Source organism: Eumetopias jubatus, unplaced genomic scaffold (genome assembly GCF_037043125.1).
Source record: "Eumetopias jubatus isolate StellerSeaLion01/CBP00866 unplaced genomic scaffold, mEumJub1_p1.0 scaffold_10, whole genome shotgun sequence".
Classification (NCBI taxonomy): Eukaryota; Metazoa; Chordata; class Mammalia; order Carnivora; family Otariidae; genus Eumetopias; species Eumetopias jubatus.
The window spans coordinates 39653010-39679330 of record NW_028274816.1 but is presented as its reverse complement, the minus strand read 5'-3'; the positions used below and the strand labels follow the sequence as shown (position 1 = coordinate 39679330).

The window sequence follows — 26321 nt, the reverse complement described above, 5'->3', positions numbered from 1 at the left end:
GTGGGGCGGCCGTGGAGAGACTAGGTCCGGGAGAGAAGGATGCGGTGGGGTCAGAGGGGGAGCCAAACCCACTCCCACCAGGAGACTGAGCTCTGCATTTGTTTGGAAACTGTAATATTGGTCTTAGTCTATACTGAGGAAAAAGAAAATGCTGCCTAAAGTAGGTTCTTAGCATTTGGTGATTCAAAATAATGTATTTCCTGCTTAAAAGAAAACAAGTTACTAGTGACTCTTTGCTGGCAGATTCGTGGGTTGGCCCAGTTGGCCTGGTGGATTGAGAGCAATAGGTGCTGCGTTCATCTTTAGGTTTTCTGACATAGGAAGCACTTGCTTTTTTGACCATATCACAAAAATATCCCAAGGTATCTCATACCATTTATCAGTTTTGTGAACCAGAAATACTCAGGTAATATTGATTATAATAGTCTTTCAAAAAATTGGGGCGCTTGGGTGGCTGAGTCGGTTCCGGTGAACCGTCTGCCTTTGGCTCAGGTCATGGTCCCAGGGTCCTGGGATCTAGCCCCGCATCGGGCTCCCTGCTCAGCGGGAAGCCTGCTTCTCCCTCTCCCACTCCCCCTGCTTGTGTTCCCTCTCTCGCTGTGTCTTTCTGTCAAAAATATAAAATTAAAAAAAAAAATAAAAAAATAGTGTTTGGATTGAATAAAGATTAAGGTTCTTATTAATGTGAGGTCTCCAGTGGCTCAGGTGTGTTAGCAGGGGGTGGGGCTGCAGCACTGCGGGCAGCTAGCTTGCTGAGGTCTGCCCTCCAGGACGGCTCCTGGAATCTAAAGGCAGAATTTTACATTCATTCATTCATTCATTCATTTATATTTTACTTATTTATTTGAGAGAGAGAGTGAGAGCATGGGTGGGGGGCAGGGGCAGAGGGAGAAGAGGGTTTCCCACTGAGCAGGGAGCCTGACATGGGGCTCGATCCCGGGACCCCGAGATAATGACCTGAGCCGAGAGGCAGATGCTTAACCAACTGAGCCACCCAGGAACCCCACAATGCAGAATTTTAAAAATAGAATAATTTTATAGACTCTCTTAATAGTTTTTCATTGTTAGTCACATCATTATTTTTAATTTTACATTTTGACTTCTTAAGGTCGAATATGAGCCATTTAGATCAGATTTGAGCCAGAGATGGGCTTAAGTCCCGTATTTAATCCCGTGCACTTGTCTCTAACTGAGCATCACTTAGGGGCCCAGTTTGGATGGATTCTGGGCTGGCCCTGCCCTGAGATGTTCCAGGCATGGCTGCGATACAGGGTCCACAACAGGCTGTGTGTGCTGGGCTGGCTGACCTAGCTCTTCTGACCTCGGGCCCCACCCCTGTGAAGGGGTAATGGTGACACCCATCCTAAAGATTGCTTCCAAGATTCAGTGGCACTGTTAATGGGGATAAAGCTCCAGGAAAATATAAGCTTTAAAATAATTAGATGAATTTTTAACCTTTCTTTAGCATAAAACTCTAGTTTCAGTGACAGTTGGTGTGATTCTTGTTTTGTCAGCAACTTGCTTGGTAGAGTAGAGGGTCCTGGCCTCTTGAGAGGAGTGCTGAGATGGATGTGGCTCTTGGCAGGTTAGCGGTGGACATGAGAGTGAGAGCTGTCTCTCAGCCCTGACCCCGGTGGCATGGGCATGTTACACTCATGATTGCTGGGAGACAGGAAGTTTGAATTACGTTTCTTTTTCTTTTCCTTCCTTCCTCCCTTCCTCCCTTCCTCCCTTCCTCCCTTCCTCCCTTCCTCCCTTCCTCCCTTCCTCCCTTCCTCCCTTCCTCCCTTCCTCCCTTCCTCCCTTCCTTCCTTCCATTTTATTTATTCAGTTGACAGGGGCGGGGAGAGAGAGAGCGAGAGCGAGCACAAGCAGGGGGAGCAGCAGAGGGAGAGGGAGAAGTAGGCTCCCTGCTGAGCAGGGAGCGCGATGGGGGGCTCAATCCCAGGACCCTGGGATCAAGACCTGAGCCGAAAGCAGATGCTTCACCGACTGAGCCACCCAGGTGCGCCCCTGAATTATGTTTCTAAAAACAAAATAGTTTCTGAAAGTAGTATGTTGTAATGATAAAAGTAGTGTTTATATGAGTGGAGGTGTAGATTTTAATGGTTTATTATACTTTTAGTTGAACATCTCTATTTAAAATAGACAAGTGATTAACTTTTGACTTGCTAAAACATTGAACTTGCAAGGCATAGTCTCGGGGTCCCTGGATGTGACGCTGAGTGGGGTGCCCTGCACAGGTGGTGCTTACTCTAGAGAGGGATGCGTGGCTGGCCCTTGGCCCTGCATCCCCAAGAGCGCAGGGACTGGAGGTCTTGCTAACAACAGAACCAGCTGTTGATGTGCGGGCAATACCAGGGATCCTACCTGAACAGCAAGGTTGGAGGGTGCCCCTCCGGACCCCTGAGTGGTTTGCCGTTTGGTATTCAAACAGAGAGCCATGCGCTCCCGGGCTTGTCTGGTAGGAGCGGCAGTTCTTCCTGGCCCAGCCGCCACCCCATGCTCATTGGCCATTAGGAGTAGTAGTCTGTGACCACAGCACACGTGGTTGCCTGGTGGATTCCACCTGCTGCTGCCTGACTGTGGGCAGTGCTGGCTCGGATGTGCAGTATGTACGGAGCTTGTGGGTCCTGATGCTAATCCGTTTGCCTTTTTAACACAGAAGTTTTGTTAGGGTTTAAAAATAGATAACAAAGCACACTTGGCTTTGTTATCAAAGAAATACACATAGCTAATTGTGCCATCGTTTACTGCATTTTTGAGTATGATAAGTTTTTATTGTATATATATATATTTTAAAGATTTTATTTATTTATTTGACAGAGGGAGACACAGCGAGAGAGGGAACACAAGCAGGGGGAGTGGGAGAGGGAGAAGCAGGCTCCCCGCAGAGCAGGGAGCCCGATATGGGGCTCGATCCCAGGACCCTGGGATCATGACCTGAGCCAAAGGCAGACGCTTAACCACTAAGCCACCCACACGCCCCAGTTTTTATTGTATATTTAGAGTTCTAGGGAATATCCTTTAATATCCTTAATATCCCTTAAACTACACAAAAAGTATGGAATATTAGATCTCATTAAAATGAGATTTCATTAAGTGCATATCTTTTGATTAATACAAAAACTGACTGTGTTCATACAGTTTTCCCCAGAAGCCTTTGCTCCCCCCCCCCAACAGTGCTTGCTGATGGGTAGAACTTTGGTCCTCTTAGTCCAAGGTACTTGGAATGCTGGGACAATTAATGTCCCAGCAGGTGGAGGGCTTGGAAGGTAGGCAGGTCAGAGCAGAAGGGGGAGGTCTGAGCCCACACCCACATCTGCACCCCAGTCAGGACTTCTGGCCATCGGGGCCATTTCCCCCTGATGTTTCTCGCTGGAATGGGCTTCTGGGCTCTTAGACCCCAAGCCCACTGGGAAGGCAACATGTAGAGATACTTGCTTGGGCCCTGGCAAGGGTTTGTGGGTAGTTTGTGATAACCTCGTTTATTGGTTATCAGTTGCTGTTATTTTCCTTCCATTTTTACCTGTGGGGATTCTCGTGGAACCAGTGTTTGTTTATTTTATTAAGATTTTTTTTTTTTTTTTTTTTAGAGAGCACAAGGAGGGGGAGCGGCAGACAGGAAGAGGGAGAAGCAGGCTCCTGGCAGAGCAGGGAGCCTGATGCGGGGCTCGATCCCAGGACCTGGGATCATGACCTCAGCTGAAGGCGGACACTTAACTGAGCCACCCAGGTGCACCCCAGTGTTTATTTTTTAATACCATCAAATTTTAAAGCTGACTAAAGGGATTTCCTCTTTGTTTTGTATTTGAGGGTGAAGAGGTGTGCCAGGATCAGCCTTAGAGTAGGTACTCCCTAAGTTCTGTTAAAAGTGAGCTGAACTGGGGCGCCTGGGTGGCTCAGTCGTTAAGCGTCTGCCTTTGGCTCAGGTCATGAACCCAGGGTCCTGGGATCGAGCCCCTCATTGGGCTCCCTGCTCGGTGGGAAGCCTGCTTCTCCCTCTCCCACTCCCCCTGCTTGTGTTCCCTCTCTCGCTGTCTCTCTCTGTCAAATAAATAAATAAAATCTTAAAAAAAAAAAAAGTGAGCTGGACTTTTATTCTGGGACAACACCTGTCTTCCCTTCCTACTATGCCTTGCGGAATATAAGGGGGTCCTGTAACATGGGTGAGGGCTCTGTACAGCTTAGAGAGGTCTCCTACAGGAAGTTCATCGTGCAGCTTACTTGGATCCTGGTGAGAGGAAGAAGGCAGGAGGGGCCATGTCTGTCTGGGGAGGTGCCAGCTTGCTGGGCCTGATGAGAATGTAGTCTGTTCTCCACTCTAGAATAGGTATGATTGTCACTTGTGTTGACTATGGGGAGAAGGAATTTGGGATACCCTTTGTGTCAAATGAGGTTAGTGGTGGGGTTTGAAGTGTGAGCTATTCTGAGTTGGAGATTGCAGTGTTTGGTTCAGCTTAGTCAGTGTGCTCCCTCTTTGTTGCCACTGAGGTCTCCCCAGTAGTGTGAGGGATCCAGAGATGGAACAAAGTGCTGGCCAGGGTAGCAAGTCTGGACCGAAAGCAGAGTAGAACAGTGGTCCTGCCCCTTGGCCCGTGATTGGACCGGTAGGTGCCTGCCACTGGGGCGGGGGGGGGTGGGTAGGGTGTAGGCTGCGTGGCCCTGGATTTGTGCACATCTGCGGCCACAGTGCCAGCATGTAGTGCCCCCTCCGCGGCATCTCAGTTTAAGGAAACTGAGTATGGAGAGCTGGACATGTTGACTCTGGCAGTGGGCACTGCCAGGGCTTTGCTCTCGTGTGACCCAGTGTGTCAGGCTCTGCTTGCAAACACAGGTATACCTGCACACACGTGCATTTTCTTTGTTGACGCCGACCCCTCCGTGTTCTCTTTCGTAGCTCTGTGCCGCCCCTCCCCCCTTCTGTTTAAGCTCGGAAGTGCCCCGCCTTGGGCCTGGGTTAAAGCGCCTACCAGTTCAGAGGGCATTCTGCTTGGGCAGGAATAGGAGAAGGGGTAAAGAAGGAAGGGAATTGAGAAAAGCGTTCTTTGGAAGGGAAATAACACTTTTCTTTTGAAGCTTTTGACTTTGTCAGGCGCCTGCCTGGGTGGCTCAGTCATTAAGCGTCTGCGTTGGGCTCAGGTCATGACTGGGATCGAGCCCCCGCATCGGGCTCCCTGCTCAGCGGGAAGCTTCTTCTCCCTCTCCCACTCCCCCTGCTTGTGGTCCCTCTCTCGCTGTGCCTCTCTCTGTCACATACATACATACATACATACATACATAATCTTAAAAAAAAAAGCTTTTGACTTTGTTGACCTTTTTGCAAAAAACAAACCGTGGGGTCCTTGTCCACCTCTGAGGGTGTTAGTGCACGGAGGGCAGAAGGCAGAACCAGGGCAGCCGACGGAGGCAGTGTTTTCCTTCCTGCAGCTCCGGGCCTCTGGGCGTGTGCTCGACTGATGGCAGCCCCAGCTGGGCAGGCCCCCTGCACCTGCTCCCTGTGCCTGGGTCGAGTCACTTCTGCTGCTGCCTTCCCTGAGTCTGCTCCTCTGTCCGTGCTCTTGCCTCTTTACAGTTTATTCTTGTTCATTTTTTGTTAGTGGGAACCAGAGTTCTGAACATTGCATCCTAATGGCTGACGAGATGCTGCCTTGGAGACAAGTGAGCCCACCAGAATGTCACGTGGTGCTCAGGTGACCCATCTGGTTCCACGGTACGCCTATTTTATGTTAAACTCAGCCCTCTAGCAGGATAGCAGAAGATGTTATGAAGTTAGATGGAAGTTGGCAATCAAGCTGAAAGATGCCCATTTAGTTGTGCCCAGATTTGATTAAAGAAACCTTACAAAGCTCTAGGGTATTTTGGCCTGCTAATACCATATTTTAAACCTTAGTGTTATAATTAAAACTTCCATTAACATAAAAACCAATTTTCATTCTTTTGAAATGTTTACTGTCTAGCTCACCTCCTTCCACACTGTCCTGCCCCCATGTTTCTTTGTGCCTTTGCGTTTTCGTGGGCATAGTGACTTACAGGGGATCCACGGGCATGCTGGCCGCAGCTCCTGGAGAAAGAATGGAGACACAGTGTGGCCCTGCCCAGGGTTTATAGGTGGGTCTGTCCTAGAGTGTTTGTGATTGGGTACTGCAGCCTAAGCAGCTGGCCTCAGGCTGGGATTGCAGAGCCAGTCTTTGGGCTGGAGACCCATAGAGACAGCCGGGTCGGGGGGCCAGGCAGAGGAAGGTTTGCCCTTGAGCCTGGAGTGGGGTAGCCGGAGAATCTTTTGAGTGTTTTTTATAGGAAAAGCTATGATCAGGTGCATAGGCTCACGTAACCTCCTTAAACTAAAACCTCACTTAAAAAAAAACAACAACAACAGAAAACAAACAACTATGTTTGGGGCTGGCTCTCTGGCATTCTTCACTTGGGACTGCTGTTCTGGGTTTCTGCTCAGAGTCTTTCCTTGGAACTACCTCACCAGAGGCCGGTTGGGGCTTCTGTGTCCACTACGCGTAGGAAAAACCACACTGAAGAATGCCTGCTGATTTGCATCTTCTGGGAACTCTTGAGGCCTATGAGGGGCACATACCTTCATGTTACGTTGTCTTCCCCCCCTACAAAACCCAAGAAAATAGGTAGCATTTTCCACATTTCTAGTCTTATGATTCTAGGTCCCCTTTGAGGAGGGCCTCAGGTAATAGAGTTTTCAAGGCTCCCTAGCTGATCGGTGGCAGTGTGAGTATTGGAGTCTCAGGGTCCTCACATAAGTACGAGAGATAGTCATGTTAGCACTTGACTTCAGGGAGGATGGAAGGAGGCTGGTGGGAAGGGGCAGGGTGGTGGGAAGCCCAGCGAGGGGAGGAGGCTGTGCGGGTTTGCTGTAGCGGCTGGCATTCCCTGGGGCCCTCTCTTAGATTTATCCTACGATCGTGCCCCAGGCACATCTGCTCCTCTTTAACAGAGGAGTGAGGTCTTCCCCCAGCACCTGTTGCCCCCAAGGCTTTGCTCCTGGGCAGATGTGATGTGCTTAAAATGGGCCAGGGCTAGAGAGAGGCTCGGGGAAAGAATCAGCAAAACCTCTGTCCAGGGTGAGGCCCATCTCTAAAGGCCTTCTGCTTGTCATCCTTCTCCTTTTCTGTTGTCCGGGGAACTCGCTGCTGGACCTGGCCTTCTCTGCCTAGTCAGGCCCCTTACCAGTATGGTTGGCACTTCGCACACTTTCCCCCTTGCCTCTGTTTTTGTGGCGGTCTGGCTGGCTGTTGGCAGTGGCTTGTTTCATTGACATAACGCAGTGGTGTCCTGAGGGCCGTAGCCTCGTCCCGGGAGCCTGCTGCTGTGGGGGACGTCCGTGCAGGCCTGTGCCACTTGATGCCAGATTGAGGGTTCCTGGCTGGTAACTCAGGCACACGTGGTTTGCTGGCTCTCTGTGTGCACCCGGTGCTTTTGAAACAGAACCGTGGCCTCACAGGCGTGCCAGCTGTGGCCGTGGCTCCTTGCTGCGGGTGTCCGGGGTGGACTTCAGGGGGAGCAGCACCACCATGTTGTGTCTGTAGCTGTGGAAGGACACCTGTGATTTCCCCACACACTGGGAGTGAGGTCCTGCTCCTGACCTAGTGGTTGATCCGTCTGGCCTTTTTTTTTTTTTTTAAAGTTAAACAGAAGCTGGAGTTTTATCGTATGAACAAAGGAGTTAATTTCTTTGCTCTGCCTGTGCTGTCGGTGGTCCTGGCACTGATGAGGTGGGGTTGGGGCAGGGAGCGGCACGTTGCAGTGGCCGGTCCTGCTGGGCTTACTGAGCTTTGGCCCTGCCCATCCTCCCCATCCACTCTGCGCTCCCTTCCCTTCGGTGTTTCTGGGCTGCCGTCGTGGTCGCCTGGCCTGTCTGTCACCCTCATGTCACGTGCCCTCTCCTCCTCGTGCTCTCCACTGCTGTCTGTGCTGCTGCTCTTGGGAGCGTCTTCCTCTGGGCAGTGGCACACTTGAGCAGGGCACAGCCTGGGGAGGGGGCACGGCTTTGTTCGATGTCGTTGGTTGTGCTTGGTGAGCTCAGGGGCGACACTCGGGCCTCTCTTCTTGAGGGGCGTCTTTCTCCTGATCGTTTGATGTGGGCATGTGCTGCCTCTGGCCAGCTCCATGTCTGCTCCCCTGCCCTGAGCGCTCCTCGTCCTGTCTCCCGAGGCCCTGGGCACCAGGCGTGCGTCTGTCTCTCTCACCACAGCTGTCCTTTTTCCATGGCTCATGTTGGTGTCTTCACCCCTCACGCCCTTCTTTTTCTCCTCCAGGACTGCTCGTAAGTTCTTCGGGTGGTTTGGATGGTTTGTAACTGGGTTCCTTCTCCCCACCTTGGGGAGTGCTGGGGACGTGGTCCCTGCCTTTGTGTGAGGCCTGGGGACAGGTCTGTGCTCTGGCCACAGTGTGGGTGTAAAATGTGTTTGCCTGGAGGCCATCCTGCATGTGCTCTCGTCCAGAGTGACTGGGTCTTGAAGGGCCTCCAACTCACAGCACTAACCCCTTGCTGTGTGTTTATAATTAAGAAACAGAAGACAAAGTGCATACCTGGATTTAGGACCTCGGTGATTTTCTGGTTGAAGGTTTGCTGGAGGCCAGTTGAGATTCACTGTAATGCATCTAGTATGTAGGGGAGAGCTGGAGGGACATGGGGGGACTCTGAGCCCTGAGGGCCTGGGGTGTCCGGGAGGGTTCTCAGGACACTTTGGAATTCCAGTATCATGTTTCCTGATAAGGAACCAAAAGGACACACCTTGCCTTAAACGTAATCACATCTGTCCTCAGGAAGCATGCTGGGCAAGTCACTGCTTGAGGTAGGCTCTGTCAGTAGCTGTTTTGCAAATGTGCACTATAGAGTATTTTTTTCTCCTCGTTATTACCCAAGTAGGGCATCTGTTATAAGCTAGTGAAAATTACTTGAGGGCACAGATTCTGGGGGAAAAGCTGCCCTGAGGTTCATTTAGAAATAATCTTGGGGACTGGGTGCCTGGCTGCCTCAGTTGGTAGAACACGCAACTCATGATCTTGGGGTTGTGAGTTGGAGCCCCTTGTCAGGTGTAGAGATTACTTAAAATCTTTTTTTTTTTAATAATTTATTACAGTGAATAGTGTGATTCTTTATTTATTTTATTAAGATTTTATTTACTTATTCATGAAAGACAGAGAGAGAAAGAGGCAGAGGGAGAAGCAGGCTCCCAAGGAGCAGGGAGCCCGACGCAGGACTCGATCCCAGGACCCTGGGATCATGACCTGAGCTGAAAGCAGACTCTTAACCATCTGAGCCACCCAGGCGCCCTAGTGTGATTCTTTAAAAAAGATTTTATTTGAGACTGTGCACATGCAGGTGCTAGCGGGGGGGAGGGGCAGAGGGCGAGGGAGAGAGTGTCAAGCAGACTCCACACTGAACGAGGAGCCCAACGTGTGCAACTCAGTCTTACGATCCTGAGATCAGGACCTGAGCCGAAATCAAGAGTTGGACGCATAACTGATGGCACCACCCAGGCGCCCCTTAAAATCTTGAAAGAGAAAGAGATCTTAAAGAAAAGAGAGTACTGTGAGGAAACACTGAAGGAGAGATGTTTTGCTATGTCTTCCCTCCTGCTTTGCCCAGGTGTCACCTGGCTGTCAGGTGGGTGGTGTGCAGGGGAGCCTGCGGTCGTGGCCTTGGGCCTGCTCTTGACCATGACCCAGGTGCCTTGTGGGGAGAAGAAACCATTAGATGCTTCTTTTCAGAAGTCTGATTTCAGTTTTATTTAAAACAACATGCCGCGTTTCTGGTGGTCTGAGCTTAGTCCTCTCCTGCTTGCTGATGAGCTCACGGTGCCCACAATAGAGAAAAGAATGCCGACCAGAGCTCAGCAGTAGATTTACATGGCGCGAACAAGTTGAAAACCGGATCTCTCTTGAGACCCGTGGCGCCGTGGGCTCTCTGAGCAGCCCTGTGGGGTTGGGGGAGGGGAGCACAGCCTCAGCCTCTGTGCTCCTGGAGCAGGTGACGCTCAGAGCATCTCCCGCTCGGGGTTCAGGACAGCGACCACAGCTGTGTCCTCTCCTGAGCAGAGCTGCATCTGCCTCAGGACTGAGTGTGGCCTCCTCTTTGCCTCAGACCCCTTAATGCCGTGTGCTTAAGGGGTCCTAGTGGGGTGGGGTGAGGTGCTGTGGCTCTTTGTCCTCCACAGGAATTATAGCAGGTCCCTGCACTTGGGGTTGTGCAGGGCGGGCAGCGTCGTCCTGCCTTGGGCCCCCTTCCTGTAGTCCATCTTCTGCAGGCCTACAGGTATCTCAGGTGTGGGTGTTCGTAGAGGCATTTGCCTCCAAGTTGGCTGGAGCGCCACCTGCCCACAGGAGTGTGCTGACCGCTGCCTTGCCAGAGGGCTCCTTTTCTCAGGTGAGCCTGTTCCCCGCGGGTCCCGCTAGCCCTCAGTGAGGCCAGGCTGGCCGCTTGCCCAGCTGACTCCCAGAGCTGCTCCTCGCTTTGGATCCTGTGGGGGGGGGGGGTGAGTCTGCAGCACAGTGCCATCACACAGCTGGGCCCCGCGGCGTGCCCTCCCTGGAGACTGGAGGTGTCTGTGTGCGGGCACTTGACAATTGTTTGGGGAAGTAGTGGTGGTGTTTTTTCTTTAAGCTACAAAATTTTATTAGACGATAGCTGGACAACTTTTACAATTTGAAATCATCAAGAAAAGAATGAGATGAATTCATCTTTTAACAAGGACAGAAGATAGTTTGAACAAACCACATCATTTTGATGGGGAAGTACTTTTTAAGCCACCATCAGCTGCTAAATCCTGGGCAAACATTTGTTACATTCAGCCCCAGTGTGGTGTAAAACAGCGGGGTTTTGGCGTTTCCTGAGGTGTCTCCCCCATACAGCACAGACCTTCCAGGAAACGAGGCCGTGGTCGACGTGGTCTTAGACTTGGTAGGGACAGACCGGCTCTGCATTCTTGTGGGGTCAGCCTGAGACCAGAGAGTGATAGGGCCACACGGTGATGCTGGAGAGCGTCTCTGTGGCTGGTCTGAGCTGGCAGGCAGTGGGTGTTTTCACAGTGCTCCTAAAGCAGGAGGGCGTGAGCGGATCAGGCGTGGGGGTGTGGAGTCTTCCTATCAGCAGGGCTTTTTGGGAAGTGTTCCACCTGAAACGTGGAAGAACATTTCACATTGTGTAGCTCATAGTATTGCTGCATGTGCTAATGTAGACGTGCCGCTGAGGTTACTCGCTGCCGTGTCTGCGTGGCCCAGGCAGTGCCCCGGCTGAGACACTCAGCTCGGGGAGGTCCTGGAGATGCTGCTGTGCTTTACACCGCGGGTCAGGAGCATGGGAGGACGTGGCGTCTCTGCTTTGTGCCTCCAGCCTGCCCGCCTCCCCCGCGCGCGCGCCAAAGTGTCCCCGTGTGCAGAGAGCCCGAGTCACCTTCCTGTGCTAGTGCTTGGGGCCTTCACAGTTTGCCAAATCTGTTTGCTCCAAAGTGGTGTAAATTTAAAACAAACTAAAAGCAACTTTGGGTTGTTTCTGGGGTCTTGGGGGTGGACAGAGACTGGGGCAGGGATGGGATTTGGGGTGAGCAGGGGACAAGCTCTCTCCTGCCTCCACATTCCTCAGGCGTCTGCCCAGCGGTTTTAAGAGGCATCCACCTCAGAAAACTGTCCCTGTGACGCTGAAACCCGCCCAGGGAGAAGGACAGCCCCAGGCTGTAGTCTCTCTGGGGCCTCTGAGGGGACACCTCCTGGTCCAGAGACATGCGAGGCCCTTGCCCAGACCCCTTGGAAAGCGCACTTGAGTGTGTCCAGCCAGTGTGTCTGAGCTCACGCCACTTAGCTTTTCTTTCAGAGACTAGACTCGTGATTCTTCACCTGGGTTTAGAACACTTAAGAGTTCACTGGGGGTCTTCAGCTATTTCAAGTTGTCACCAAGTTCTCCAAAAACAGTTTAATTTTACTCATTTGCTCAACACAGAGTGTCCTGTGGTCCTTTCTGATCATTTTTGGGTGTCAGCTCTGTTGATTTAGCGACAGGATTGCTGCTCAGGCCCTCTGATGCCAAATCCTACCTGGCAGAGTGTGCGTCCCAGGAAGAGGGACCGCGGGTGCTTGGGGTGACTTGGAACCATTCAGTTCACCAGATGCTGCAGGCCCCCCCTCCCCCCCGGGCATGGAGACCTTCATTTCCTCATCTGTAAATTATAGGACACCTGCATTACATGATTCTGGATCCATCCTCCCTCCCTCCCTCCCTCCCTTCTTTCCTTTTTCTTTTCTTTTTTTTTTTTAAAGGAGAGGGAGAAGCAGGCCCCCGCGCCGTGTGGGGCTCGATTCCAGGACCCTGAGATCATGACCTGAGCTGAAGGCAGACGCTTAACGGACTGAGCCACCCAGGCGCCCCTGGGGTGTATTTTTCTTTTGCAATCTCTCAAATCTATATAATCCTTTCATCTTGACATTCAGAGGGCGATACTGGGTTGGGGTTTACAAAAGGACACTGTAAAATTTAAAATAGGATTTTATTCTTGCCACACAAAAAGAACATGCCGCAGCCAGAGGCAAATGGGCCTGTTGTGTCCCTGACCCATAGCCAACAGGGGATGCTCTGCTGGTCTTCACATACCTCACTCAGAGGGGACTACATTTCCTGTTTCTGTAGAAGGAGCAAGGACTGCAGAAAGGTCCAGCACGTGGGGTTGGTCATATTGCTTTGGTTAGAGTAAACAAAATGTGTAGTTGGAATAGGGAAGAGTACTTCAATAGTTTTTGACTTAATTTTGGAGATTTTCTTTATATGACACCCAGACTGCACAAAGGGTGACGGTCAGTGGCAGCGCAGAGCCCCTGTGGGGCAGGAGGGCTGCTCCTCAGCTGCCACATTCAGGCCCCTGGTCTTTCACTGGTGTTTGGTTTTGCAGCATGGTGCATTGGTGACTTGGTGAGCTTTGGTTTGCCAAGTTATTTAGATCATCCACATGCTGACTTCCTGCATCTTGCTAGGTGTTTCTGCAGCCACACCTCTCATCAGGGGAGCCTTAAAGCTCACAGAAGCTATCTGTTCATGGTGGGGAGTTTGCCAAAATTCTAATATTTGACCGATACAGGAAACTTTGCATTGGCAATAAATTGGGGTTTAGGTGTTTCCCTTATAATGGCAGTCTTCTTTTGTTATTTTCCAGAAATGATCTGCAAGATCCCACGCCAGAATAACAAGAGTTTGTGTATCAGTCACTGTTTCCCATAAAAGTGATGTCCCCTGGAACAGTGCTTGTACTCGAGACAGCTGTTTGGTGTACAGAAGAGATGCTTCATGCACACTTCTCAGTTTGTCATATAGGCTATGAAAAAGACAAGCCCGGAGACTTGGGATTTAATGAAATTAATAATTACTGCTTTATCATGGAGGCTCTTAAGCAAATTTAGACCATCACCTTTGCATCATCAGTGCAGATACTACCCCAGCTAAAAAGGCAGTGTTATAATGGGAAAAATTTTGAAAGGGTTGCAGGGATCTCCAAGGGTTTGGACCCCATTTTGAAAACAGCTGTATGAAGCTGTTCAGTCTGTGTGAAAAAATGTAGCTGAACAAACCAAGTCACCCTAAGTGTTTATCCACAACTAGAAATTTCACAGCCTTAGGAGAATCTGATCGTGTCTGGTATTTCCCCACAGTACACACAGTAGTGTGCATTTTCAGGGGGCTCCTGATTCAGTGGACCCCGGGCAGTGAACCTTTCCCGAAGTGCTCGTGGAAATGTAAAGCTCTGCCCCCTCAAAGTGAGATCGTGTATCTGTCCTTGGGTGCGTGCACGTGGGTTCAGCATGCATCCTCAGCTGTGTTTTCCCTTCCTCTGACTCGGTCTTCTGTTGCAAACCAGAGTTACAGGTGAGCTCTGCGGTGGCAGGCTGGGGCTCATGCACACTCCTCGCATCGCTCTTCCTGGCTCAGAACCAGCCCTGCACCTCCTGTCGTACATGGATTCTCACACATTATTTAAGTCATGTTGCTTACTCTCTGCTCACTTTATTTAATCTTACCTTTCAGTTAGCCTGGTTACTGGATTTAAAAATTTGTCTTTGTTTTTCCAAATCTTGTGGCTCTTTAAAGATGATGTGGATTGCAGTGACTTAAAATGTATCATTACATATTTGCTAGTTAGGAGGACTTCTTAAAGTTATGAAGTTCCATAGAGTCAGCTTATAGCCGCCTCCTAGAAATCACTGTCTCTGAATTGGCTGTGATGAGACTACTAGACGGACTTTGACACAAGGCTGGAGCGGATTTGCTTTAATTGGGAATGAGGACCCTGGACCTTTTTCAGCACCTCAGCAACCTCCTGGTTTGTTTGTGGGTTTTTGGTTTTGTTTTTTAAGATTTATTTTTTATTTGAGAGAGAGAGTGAGATCGCGTACACGCAAGCTCAGCGGGGAAGGAAGGAGGGAGAGACAAAACCAAGCAGCTTCTGTGCTGAGCGTGGAGCCGGATGGCGGCACTCAGTCTTACCACCCCGAGATCATGACCTGAGCCGAAGGCAGAGGAGTCAGATGCTTACTGACTCAGCCATCTGGGGACCCCAGCAACACCCCCCCTTTTAAAAAGATTTGTATTTATTTTTTTTATAAAGATTTTATTTATTTATTTGACAGAGACACAGCGAGAGAGGGAACACAAGCAGGGGGAGCAGCAGGCAGAGGGAGAAGCAGGCTTCCCGCGGAGCAGGGAGCCCGATGCGGGGCTCGATCCCAGGACCCTGGGATCATGACCTGAGCCGAAGGCAGACACTTAACGACTGAGCCACCCAGGTGCCCCAGGCAGATTTGATTTTTAAAGAAATTAAAAGATGGGGGCGCCTGGGTGGCTTGGGGCGCCTGGGTGGCTCAGTCGTTAAGCGTCTGCCTTCGGCTCAGGTCATGATCCCAGGGTCCTGGATTCGAGCCCCTCATCGGGCTCCCTGCTCCGCGGAGAGCCTGCTTCTCCCTCTCCCACTCCCCCTGCTTGTGTTCCTGTTCTCGCTATCTCTCTCTGTGTCAAGTAAATAAATCTTTAAAAAAACACACAAAGCTGTTTCCAGTGGATCCCCCTCCTCCCCCGCAGACTTAGTGTTCAGAAAAAAGCAGCCTTCGGGGGGAAGTGTTCTGGTCCAGGAGTTTGGCATTAAGCAGTGCAGGCCCCGGGCATGAGGCTGTTGATGAGCTTGTGGGTGGTGTTGGGTCACCTCTGATAGCCTGTCCTCTAGGACTTAGATGCAGCAAGGTTCTACGGTCCAGTCAGGGTAGCCTGCAAGGCAGATACTCAGTGAATGTTCCTGAATGAGGGACTGTGCTTTGCCCTGAGAACCTCAGCTTGGGCCTCACTGCTTTTGTTTAGAAAACAGACCAAGAGGCCCATCCTGAAGTTCTCAGAAAAGAAACAAACGTTCTTTTTTCCCTTTTCCACCTGTTGTTGTATAAAATGCAATAAAACATGCAAAAAGGGGGGGGTGGGAATTCAGTTTAAACCCCACCATCCAGGTAATGAGTCTTATTACTATCCTTTAGAGGTGGGCAATCATGTTCCTTACTGATTTTCTGTGTATTTGTCCTATCAGTTATTCAGAGAAGGGTCTTGAAATCTCTGATGATTGTGGTTTTGTGTATTTCTCCATGGAGTTCTATCGGTTTTTACTTTGTTTATTTTGAAGCTGTTATTAGAGGCTGTTACATCCCCTTGATGAATCTGCCTCTTCATCATTATGAAATGACCTTATCTCTGATGATGGTCTTGGCTCTGCAGTCCAGTTTGATATTAAAACAGCTGCTCTCTCTTTTGACTAGTATTAGCATGCATCCTTTCCCATCTATTTAAGTTTAAACTATTTGTCTTTATATTTAAAGAGGGTTTCTTGTAGGCAGCCTTATAGGAGTTGGGTATTGCCTTTTAAAGAAATCCAGCTGGGGCTCCTGGGTGGCTCAGTTGGTTAAGCATCGGACTCTCGGTTTTGGCTCAGGTTGTAATCTCAGGGTCATGGGGTTGAGTCCCATGTTGGGCTCTGCACTTAGCGGGGAGTCTGCTTCTCTTCCTCTCCCTCTGCCCCTCCCCCCTCTCTTTTTCTAAAATAAATTAAAATCCAATTGACAATCTTCTGGTTTTTTTTTAAATAGACAGATTTTCCCTATTTATTTAATTTTAATTCCAATACAGTCATGTACAGTGTTATATTAGTTTCAGGTATAGAATATAGTGATTCAGCTGTATACATTATTCAGTGCTCATTACGACAGGTGCTCTCCTTCATCCCCCTCACCTGTTTCTCACACCCCCCCCCACCTCCCCTCTGGTGACCATCAGGGTGTTCTCTATAGTTGAGAGTCTGTTTCTTGGTTTGCCTCTCTCTTTTTTACCCCCTTTGTTTTCTTAAATTCCACCTTTGAGTGAGATCATATGGTGTTTGTCTTTCTCTAACCGACTTATTTCACTTAGTGTAATACCCTCTAGCTCCATTCATGTTGAGAGTCCCAATGCTTTTGACCTCTGGTGGACTTGGTCGGGTCCTGGGCTAACTACACTTTGTCTTTCAGCCTGACATTCATGAGGGAAGTTGGCATAGCACTGTCCAGCAAAGACATCTAAGGGTGATTCAAAATTTCTCGATTTGTGTTGTTTCAATGAGTGAGGGCCTCTGAAGAAGGGCACTTTGGCTATATTTGCTACTTTTCTTCTGAACTTAAGAAGTCCCATCTTTTAAAGCCAACTTTCACATGCCTTTCCTTCTTATTTTAAGAATTTAAAAAAAAAAGGGGGGGGCACCTGAGTGGCTCATTTGGTTGAGTGGCTGCCTTTAGTTTGGGTCCTGATCCCAGGGTTCTGGGATCAAGTCCCACATCGGGCTCCCTGCTCCTCGGGAAGCTTGCTTCTCCCTCTCATTCTCCCTCTGCTCTCCTTCTCTCTCTCTCTCTCAAATAAATACAAAATCTTAAAAAAAAAAAAAAAGTACATGGTTGCTATTCCTGTTCTCCAATTTTTTTTTTTTTTTTAAGATTTTGGTTATTTATTTGAGACAGAGTGAGCATGGAGCGGGGAGAGGGAAAGGGAGAAGCAGACTCCACACTGAGCCAGGAGCCTGATGGGGGACTCGATCCCAGGACCCTGAGATCATGACCTGAGCCGAAGGCAGACACTTCACCAGTTGAGCCACCCGGGTGCCCGCCACCATCCGTGTACTTTAAAAAAAAACTTGTATTTTGAAAATTTTCAGACAGAAAGAAAATTGGTAAGGAGCATAACCAACTGACAGTCTTTCCCTTTTAATGGGTGTTTTGGATGATTTGTTTACACCTGGCATGATTTTTGCTGTGATTGGGCTTCAGTGTACTGTCAGGTACCACTTTTATAGCATGAGAACCTTAGAACGGTGTCCTTCCATGTCTCCTCCCCCAGCCTACCTGCTGCTGTCGTACATTTTACTTGGGTGGACCGGGTTGCTGCTGTTTTTGTCAGAACAGTAGACTGTCTTCAGAAGGAAAGTCTGAAGTATTTGCTGTGTCCTTGTTGTTTCTGGTGCAGGTTCCTGTCTGCACCCAGAGCCCTCTCCCTCCAGTGGAGGGACCCCATGACCACCCTTACCTGGCGGTTCCCATACTTGCGGCCCTCCCATCTGGAGTGGGCCGTGGTGCTGGTGCTCGTCTTCACAGACTTGTGTGACTCTGAGCGGCACCTGTGTTTTTGGAAGATTTTCAGCGGGTGTTGAGTTGGAGGACGATGGATATTTTTCTTTCAGTTCTTCACAGATGCTGCCCGGCCTGTGCTCACCGTGTTCCCCATGAGTGCCTGCTGCCATCCCGTCCCGTCCCTCTCCTCTGCTTGCTGGTTCTGCTCTGGCTGCTCTCTGGGGTGGCCCGGGGTTTGGTGTTCTTCGTGTTTCTTTGCTTGGGGTTCATTGAGTACCTTGGATCTCCGAGTTTACGGGTTTTCCATCAGAATTTGAACTTTTTGTGCTTTACTTCTTCAGATATCTTTCTGCCCCTCACCCCTGTAGGGCCGCCAGTGCTCGGCTGTTGAGGTGCTTGCAGCTTACCCCTTGCGGACCCTAACTTGCTCTTTCTGTGCAATCCCTCTGGTCTGTGCTCAGTGTCCCCGGTCTTCCCTTCTGAATGCCCCTGCTGCTGGCAGTCCCACCTGGTGTGTGTCTCCTCTCCCACGGGCATAGTCTTCACCCCCAGAGGCTCCTACCTAGCATGTCTCTAGTTCACATGTATTAACTGACTGATGTCTGCATCTGCTAATTTGCCATCTGTGTCGACTCTGGGTTGGTTTCGCTTGACTGGGTTTTCTTATTATGTGCTCTATTTTAATTGCATGCCTGGGGGTATTTTTTTCAACATACTTTTTATTTCGGAAAACTTTTCAGATTTTCGGAAAAGTTATAAAGATAATAGAGAGTTCCTGTACACCTCTCTTCCGGCTTCCTCTCAGTGCTAACATCTCATGTTACTATGGTACCTTCCTTAAAACAGCAGCCACCATCGGTGTATTGCTCTCAGCATAAGTGCAGACTTTATTTAGATTTCCTCTGTTCCTCCTAATGTCTCTTCTCTGTCCCAGGACCGCATCCAGCACATTGGATCGTCCTGTCTCCTGGGTCTCCTCTGTTCGGGGACAACTTCTCCATCTTTCCTGGTCCTCATGACTTTGAGAGTCTGCAGGAGCTCCAGCTAGTGTTCTGTACGATGTCCTCTATTTGGGTTTGTGTGACGTTTTCTTTGTAGACTGGGTTTTTGGTTTTGGGGAGAGATGACCACAGAGAGGGTGTGTCTTCTCCTTACATCCCGTCTGGGGTGTGTGCTGTCCCTGTGGCCTGTGGGGGCTAGCCTCGGCCGCCTGGTCATGGGGGCAACTGCCAGGTTCCTGCATGGTGTAGTCACAGCCCTGCTTTTGTCCTCTGCCCTTCAGAGCAGGCTGTGGAGCCTAGCACACAAGCAAGGGGAGGGGGTCGTCTCCTTGTGGGGAAGGTTTGTGTTTTCAGCCCACTTCTTTGTTTCTTCAGTGATTTATTGATGTCGGTATGGACTCATGTATATTTATTTTGTACCATGCTATTGATTTTTTGCTCAGATTGTTCCAGCTTCCATGTCTGGGAGTATCTGGATGCCAGACGCTGAGTTTTGCCTCGTTGGGTGCTGCATAGTTTTGTATTCCTGTAAATCTTCCTGGGCTTTGTTCTGGAATCCAGTTGGTTCTTGGAAACAGTTTGCTCCTTTCAGGTCTTGCTTTTAGGATTTGTAGGCAGGCCAGGGCCTCGCTCAGTTTTGGGTTAGTGCTCGCCCTGCCCCCCACCAGCGCCTGTGCCGCACTCTGGCCTTTGGAGCCCAGCCCTGCCTCTCATCTGTGTGTGCTTCCCTGCCTGCTCCTGGGTTGTTTCCTGCTTTCTGAAGACCCAAGGGTACTTCTGCACGCCTCTGGATAATTTCCTTCAAACTATGTCTTCTCTGATCTAAATATTCCCATTGACACACACATAGCGTTCTGACTTTTTAATCCTCTTGAGGGTTTTTTGTTTTTTAAATAAATTCTGTGCATGTTTGACAGACCTGCATACAAAGCAGAAACTGCTTCCACTCTGTTTCATGTCATTTTAAATAGTATTGTTTCATTTTATATCATTAAAAAGTAACAAGGAAAAGGGGAATATGACCCTGAGTATAGCCCGGGGCCTGGGCCGGAGCAGGTGGTCAAATTGGAGTAAGGGCTGTGCTTTTTTAACAGCATGGTGTCTGTGGGTCTTTGGAGTTGGATCATTTCACTGTGGTGATGTGTGGTTTTCATGTTAGGGGAAGCCTAGTGAAGGGTGTACAGAAACTCTGCACTTTTTTTATCAGTGGAAATTATTTCCAAAAAAAAAAAAAAAAAAAAAAGAACCCAATAGGAGTACAATCCTTTCTCCCCCCCAAGTGGACGTTTACGACAGTGTTTCACTAGATGGGTGCAGTCTTAATAGAAGTGCCTCAGACTCACAAGTATGTGGCGTGTATTGCAGGAGCCCCTCCTCCCCCCATCACGGGAGTCCTGCCCGCCTTCTCTTCTCCAGGCGGGAGGGAGCGAGTGTGGCTCTGCCAGAAGCCGGCCTCCTGACCCTTCCTCCCCCGTGTTTACATTCCGCCTGCATTAGTCATTGGACTGGCTGTGTTGTTCTTTAACTTGGTGTTATAGCCCAGAAATCTTGTGTGCCTTTCCTGCCCGGCACTGTGCCTGCTTTCACCCTTGCCAGCCGGCATGGTTGGTCTCTCCCTGCTCTTCTGCCTCATGGGTCCCCGCCTGGCTGCAGTGCTATCCGCTGGCTCCTCACAGGGCCTTCTGCGTGGGGGGCCCTCGGCTTCTGACCACAGCCGGTGCCGGGAGGCCCGGCAGACTCTGTGTTGACACCTGAAGCCCTTCCTGCCTCTTGACCTCGGGTGTTAGCGAATGATTCAGGGTGTCTTGGCTGCCGGGGGCGTGCACTTGGGGCATGCCACCAGGACTAGACGTCTGCTTGCCTGCAGGTGGCCAGCGATGGGCCGCAGTCCTCGGGTTTCCAGTTTATGAACATGCTGTTTAAAAGAAGTCCTTGTCTGAAAATGACGGGTTTTTGTTTTGACTTGATGTAATTTGTGCTTGTCAAGGCCATATTTTCTTAAATAACAATGTTTGTTAACTTGTAAAATTATCTGCTCTTTGCACCTACCAGAAGGTGAGAGGTGATTGCACCAGGTCAGGATTTGCACCTCCGTCATTACTTGGGTCCTGCAGGCTTCTTGTAGAAACACTATTCCCTGGCACTTGTGAGCAGTGCCCCCGTTCCCAGTGCCCCATTCCTGCAGCGATCCTTGTAGGGAAGAGAAGGCCTCCCAGGGCGTGCTGGCTTCTCCATTCTCAGCCGTCAAAGCTGAGGACAGGGTGCCTTGCTGGGCAGCAGGACCTTGGTGAGCGGTCATGTCCCTGTTGGCGGCAAGGAGGAGCATGGGCAGGTTCCCTGGGACTGCCTGTTCTGCCCCTTTGAAAGCCTCGATGTCCTGCGGGAAGGAAGAAAGGTTACGGCCTTGTCACTCTTCGTCACCTAACTTCTGGAAATGTGATTCTCCACAAGAATTCATTTTTGCACTGTGGAGTTTGTTATTTTTTGGCCCACATTAAAAGTAGATAAATTGTTCATCTGAAGTCCAGTATTTTTTAATCAGTAAGGGCTTTACTTAAAACATGAAAATCTGGAGCTACTGAGGGTCTAGGTCCGGGCTGCCGCAGAGTGTGGTAGGTTAGCAAGATGAACAAAGACGTGCATATGAGAGCAGCGATTAACCAAAAGTTGATAGAAACTGGAGAAAGAGAACGCCTCAAAGAGTTGGCTGAGAGCTAAATTAATTGAATGTGACTGGAAGGACCAGTTGAAGGCACACTGTAAAGAGGTAATTAAAGAAAAAGGACTAGAACATGTTACTGTTGATGACTTGGTGGCTGAAATCACACCAAAAGGCAGAGCCCTGGTACCTGACAGTGTAAAGAAGGAGCTCCTACAAAGAATAAGAACATTCCTTGCTCAGCATGCCAGCCTTTAAGATTGGATGAGATTGTGTTGTTTTATGGTTTTATTTCTGAAAGTAAAACTTGCCATAAATTAGGAATCACTTTCCCAAAATAAAATCCTTCTTTGTATGATGGTATACAGTTTTCAGCAATGATGTATACATTATATTGATTTTTTTCCCCCTAAATGTGTTATTTTAATAAATATCTCATGAATGAAAAAAAAATAAAACATGAAAATCTGAGGAGCAGTAAGGAAACCCTGACACCCCTTTTGGCTTTGGCAAATAGGACAAAGCCAGTTACTTGCCACGATTTTGTTGAGATTGTGGTCCTTAACTTTTTAAAGCCGATTGAGAGGGCTTAGAGTTCCTTCTTCTCTAATGAGGTTAGCTCAGATATTAAAGTTGGACCCTCCACAGTCTGTTGTAGAGGTTTGGTGACCCTGGGGTAGCTCATGGCATGGACAGTAATGAGAATGACCAGGTGGCACCCGTATTGGAGATAGTTCACTGTCCCAGTTTGCCTGTGGTGTGTCTGGGCATTGGTCCTTCCTGCGCAAGCCCGTGTGATTGGACTGAGAGAGGGTCTCCTGGAAAGTAGGCGGTGGCAGCCTAACATTCAGGTCTGGCTGAGGCACCAACCTCTTGGTCCCCTTGGGGCGCCTTGTCCCCATGTCACCCAGCAGCAGGTTCTCCACACGGTCCTGTCACTACCAGCACCGGGCTTTCTGTTACCAAAAAATGAAGAATAGTGCTGAGTGGGGTTGTTTTCTTTCAAAGACCATGGCTGATGGGTTGTACTAAAATGAATTTATATTTCTGAAGTCTTTGAAAACCTTTGAGTGAAGAAGGCAGACATGGTCCTTTGATCATATTTGTTGCTGGGAACAGGACCTTGGCTTCTCCTTTCTCATTCAGTGGGACTGAGGAGGCCACAAAGAGCAGCTCTTGGCCCAGCCACGGGGACATGTGGCTTCTCCAGGTTCTTCTTGTGCCTCCTCTCTGCACAGCGAGGGAGGAACTGTGGTGGTGGTTGTTGACTTGCAGAATGGGCTTTCCCCAGTTTTCTGGGTGGGGGGAGCTTGGTCGGGTAGGTGGTCGCTTCGCAGCCAGAGGCCAAGGTCCTCAAGAGCGTGATGGCCATCTGTTTGGTCGTGGTAGATGGGGCAGATCAGAACGTTCTCTGTCTTCGGCTGTAAGCAAGCTGTCCATTCACGTGCTCTGGTTGTAAACCACTGGAGATCTGTTCTTAGCCATGGAGAATTGGAACCTTCTCTTGAAATTTGTTTTCAGAAAAGTTACAGCAGAACAGTATCGAAAGGTTTTGTTTGTCAGGTGGCCTGCAAAACATTTAGTCAGTGTTTTCTCAAATAACTCAGTGGTCTGATTAGAGAATAATGAGGATAATATAAATTTACAAATACCATAAAACATGTTTTGTTTGTTTAATAGTTAGCAATAAATTGCATTTCCCCCCTTTTTTTTTTTTTTAAGCTTTATCAGTTAATTTGAGAGAGGAAGAGCGTGTCAGAGGCAGGGGAGAGGCAGAGAGAGAATCTCCAGCAGAGTGCCCGCTGAACGAGGAACCGATGTGATCTCAGGACTGATAATCACGACCTGAGCTGAAACCAAAAGTCAGACGCTCAACCAACTGTGGCCCCCCCCGCCCCAGCGCCCCATAAATTGCATTTCTGAAGGCAGAAGTGTAAATTGCTTTGACACCTGGACCTTGCCTTCTCTGATTTTATTCGTTTCTTGCTGGTGGCCAGCAGAACCAGTCACCCTCCAGTCTGACTTGCTGTGAGGTGGGCATTTTTATCATACCTAGGGCTCTTGTGGGCACATTCTTCCCGGAAGCTGAACACCTTCCCTGCCAAATTGAGGATGTGAGCAGGTGGGTGTTTTATTGTTTTGTAAAGACCCTAGGGAAAGACAGTCTCAGGTCCCCTTGTTGACCGTCACTATGTTCTGGAAGCTCTCCCTTCTCTCACACAGACTCTACTGTGAAAAGTCACCTCTTCACGTGTTCCCATGCACGCACGTGCCCACACAGGCCGTGAACAGCTCACTGACCTCCCGTGCTTCTGGCTGCCGACCATTAGACGTGATTTCTGTAGAGTGTGAGTGTGAGGCCAGAGGCCATCTGCTTGCGGCAGGAGGCAGCAAAACATCATCTCCTCTCCCTTTCCAGTTTTAAAGTTTGGATGATGTTTCCCCTAGTTTTGTTGAGATACAGTTACGCGTAACCCTGCATACAGTTAGGGGTAGGGGTAGGGTTATGTGTGTATCGTGCAGTGGTCCCACAGTGGGTTTATCCCACATCCATCATCTGGCGGGGTCACCGTTGTTTTCTTGTGATGAGAACTGGTAAGGCCTACTCTGCCCCTTTCCACAATGAATCTTTTCTCCCCGACCCCCCAAGTCACCCACATCTGTGCCAGCCCCCCGTATTTGATCTGGTCAGAGGCACCCTTCTCACTGTTCTGCCCCTGATCTCTGGAGCTGAGATTTTGTCATTGTTTTTTCTGTATCGGTGTGCGGAGATAGGTGTTGTGTTCTGGATCTCGCTGTATTTTGATACCTAGGTGACCGACTCACACTGTAATCTTGCTGGCTCAGAAACAGTTCAGTGCAAGTGGCTGCCTGCACAAAAGGCGGGTCTGTTCCCAGACACCTTAGCCTTCTTCACAAGGTGTGTGCTTGGACGACGACTTCTTCTTCTTCTTTTTTTAAGGATTTTATTTATTTTATTTTAGAGAGAGAGAGAGAGTGCGGGGGGCGGGAGGGCAGAGGGAGAGAGAATCTCAGTGAGACTCCATGCTGAGCGCAGAGCCCGACCTCTCAAGACCCTGAGATCGTCACCTGAGCCAAACCCAAAAGTGGGATTCTCAACTGACGGAGCCAGCCAGGCTCCCTGAGGTGTGCTTGGACTTGTGTCCCTTCTTGAACACCACCTGTCCCAGAATTCCGGAAGGCTGTGCATGGGTAGCTCCGTCCAGCTGGCAGCAGGCTCTCTCTGGGCTTGGCTGGAGCAGTCGCGTCAGTCCCTTCCCTGAGTGCTCCAGGCCTCAGGGTTTGAGGGTGGGGTCTGAGACGAGCCTGAGAATATCCTTCCCTGATTCAGGACAGGGTCGGAACCATTTGGATTCTTCATATTGCCAGTTGATTTCACTGGAGTGCCTCCTTCAAGGGGAGCTGAGGTTGACAGATACAAAGCATGGGAAATTCCTGTGTGGTGCCAGTGGGTGTGAAATGTGCTCACCTCTCTGCCTGGAATTCATGGACATTGTCATGGGGACAGGAAGGTGGGGGTGGGGTGGGATCCGCACATATGCCCATTTGGTGCCATCATAACCTGGCTCAGATTCTTGGTTTTCGCCCATCTGATTGTCCACTTGACACCCGTGGGGCCTCAGCTTGGCTCTGGCTGCCAGCCTCCGCTTGTTCCTGGTGTACCTTCCAGGGTCACTTCCCATTGCACAGAGGCGTCCATGTGTACGTGGGGGGTTGTTGGTCTCCCCCCCGCCCCGAGGAGCTAGTCACAGCCGGGAGGAAGCTTTTGGATTTCCTTGGGAACTTTAAATCACGTCACTCCTGGTAGATTTCTATTCTCTTGCAACTTTTAACCACAAAATGATCGTTTCCCTTTGTGGTTCCTCCCTGTTTATATTCCAGATGACCTTGGTCCCCATACCCTGTCTCTGACCTTAATCAGCACCACAGCGTCTCTCTTGCCTTATGTCACAGGCACGTATTTCCGGGTGGCAAGAGGCTACTAGTCACTCTTGGCAGCTGCCTGAAGATGAGACAACCAGCAGAGCCACAGGGACTCGTCTGAGTTGGGAGGGAGCTTGTCATTTCCCTGTTCGTCCCATTAGGAGCTGTCCAGTGGGGAGTCCATAACTGAATGCTGCTGTCTGAGCCTTTTCCAGGGTCATTGTTCTGTGTTAACTATATGGGTCAGTCCCGCTGGAGAGTGAGTGACTGAGGATAGCCTATGCACATTCTGTGGCACCTTGGCACAGACGAATCATTCCATTCTGGCTCTTTTCCTGTTCGGCTGAGCAGTGGAACCAGGTCAGGATTATGGGTCCTTGCCATTTTATAAACTAGTGTGGAGCCAGGCACAGCAGATCTGGGTCATGAGTTGTGTTTCCGAGTTGATGGAGAGAAAGTTTGCTCCGGTGTTAACACTTGTAATCTTAAGTGGAGAGGTAGGGAGCGTTGGTTCAGAAACCTAAGCCCCCTGAGCAGCAGGTTCAGTGTGATCTCGTTTTTTTGGCTAAAAAAATGCACACCAGGGAGCCTGGGTGGCTCAGTCTCTCTTAAGTGCCCGACTCTTGATCTCAGCTCAGGTTTTGATCTCAGGGTCGTGTTGGGCTGCATGTTGGGCGTGGGGCCTACTTAAAAAAAAAAAAAAAAAGCACAGCAGTGTCTTGCTGGGAGACATGAGTGGTAGGGATTGGTCTTTAGTTCTCCTCTAATGTGTCCATGTTGTCTAAGTGTTTTATAGTAAAAACGTACTGCTGTTTCCACATTAAAGAGTTGTTTACAAAGAGAGACCACACTTCATTTCCACTTCCTGTCTCCAGACCCCTTGAGCCAAGCCAAGTTGGGACTGCAGCTCTAGGGTGATGGGGAGTACGAGGCAGGCCTTAGTTAGCGCTTTACTGATAATCAGGTGTTTTCAGTAACTTTTAATAACTGACAGTGGTGTGAAAGTTGAAAATCCAGACAAGAAAGAGGTATTGACATGGCATAGTTAGGACTAAATAAATGGCTTTGTTGATTATTTG

At 49.6% G+C, this 26321-nt stretch overlaps 1 protein-coding gene and 1 pseudogene across 6 annotated transcripts in view; both read left to right on the top strand.

Annotated features, from left to right (window-relative positions):
* Window positions 1-26321, top strand: part of ANKRD11 (ankyrin repeat domain 11) — a 191886-nt gene that overhangs the window by 79186 nt on the left and 86379 nt on the right. The window contains exon 3 of one of the 6 annotated variants that reach the window (XM_028093377.2): window positions 5601-5713. The exons of the other annotated variants lie outside the window; for them this stretch is intronic. The gene's annotated coding sequence lies outside the window, so the exon portion shown is untranslated. The remainder of the gene's footprint in view (window positions 1-5600; window positions 5714-26321) is intronic. 6 annotated transcript variants of the gene reach the window in all.
* On the top strand, window positions 21225-21603 carry LOC114201012 (transcription and mRNA export factor ENY2 pseudogene; annotated as a pseudogene).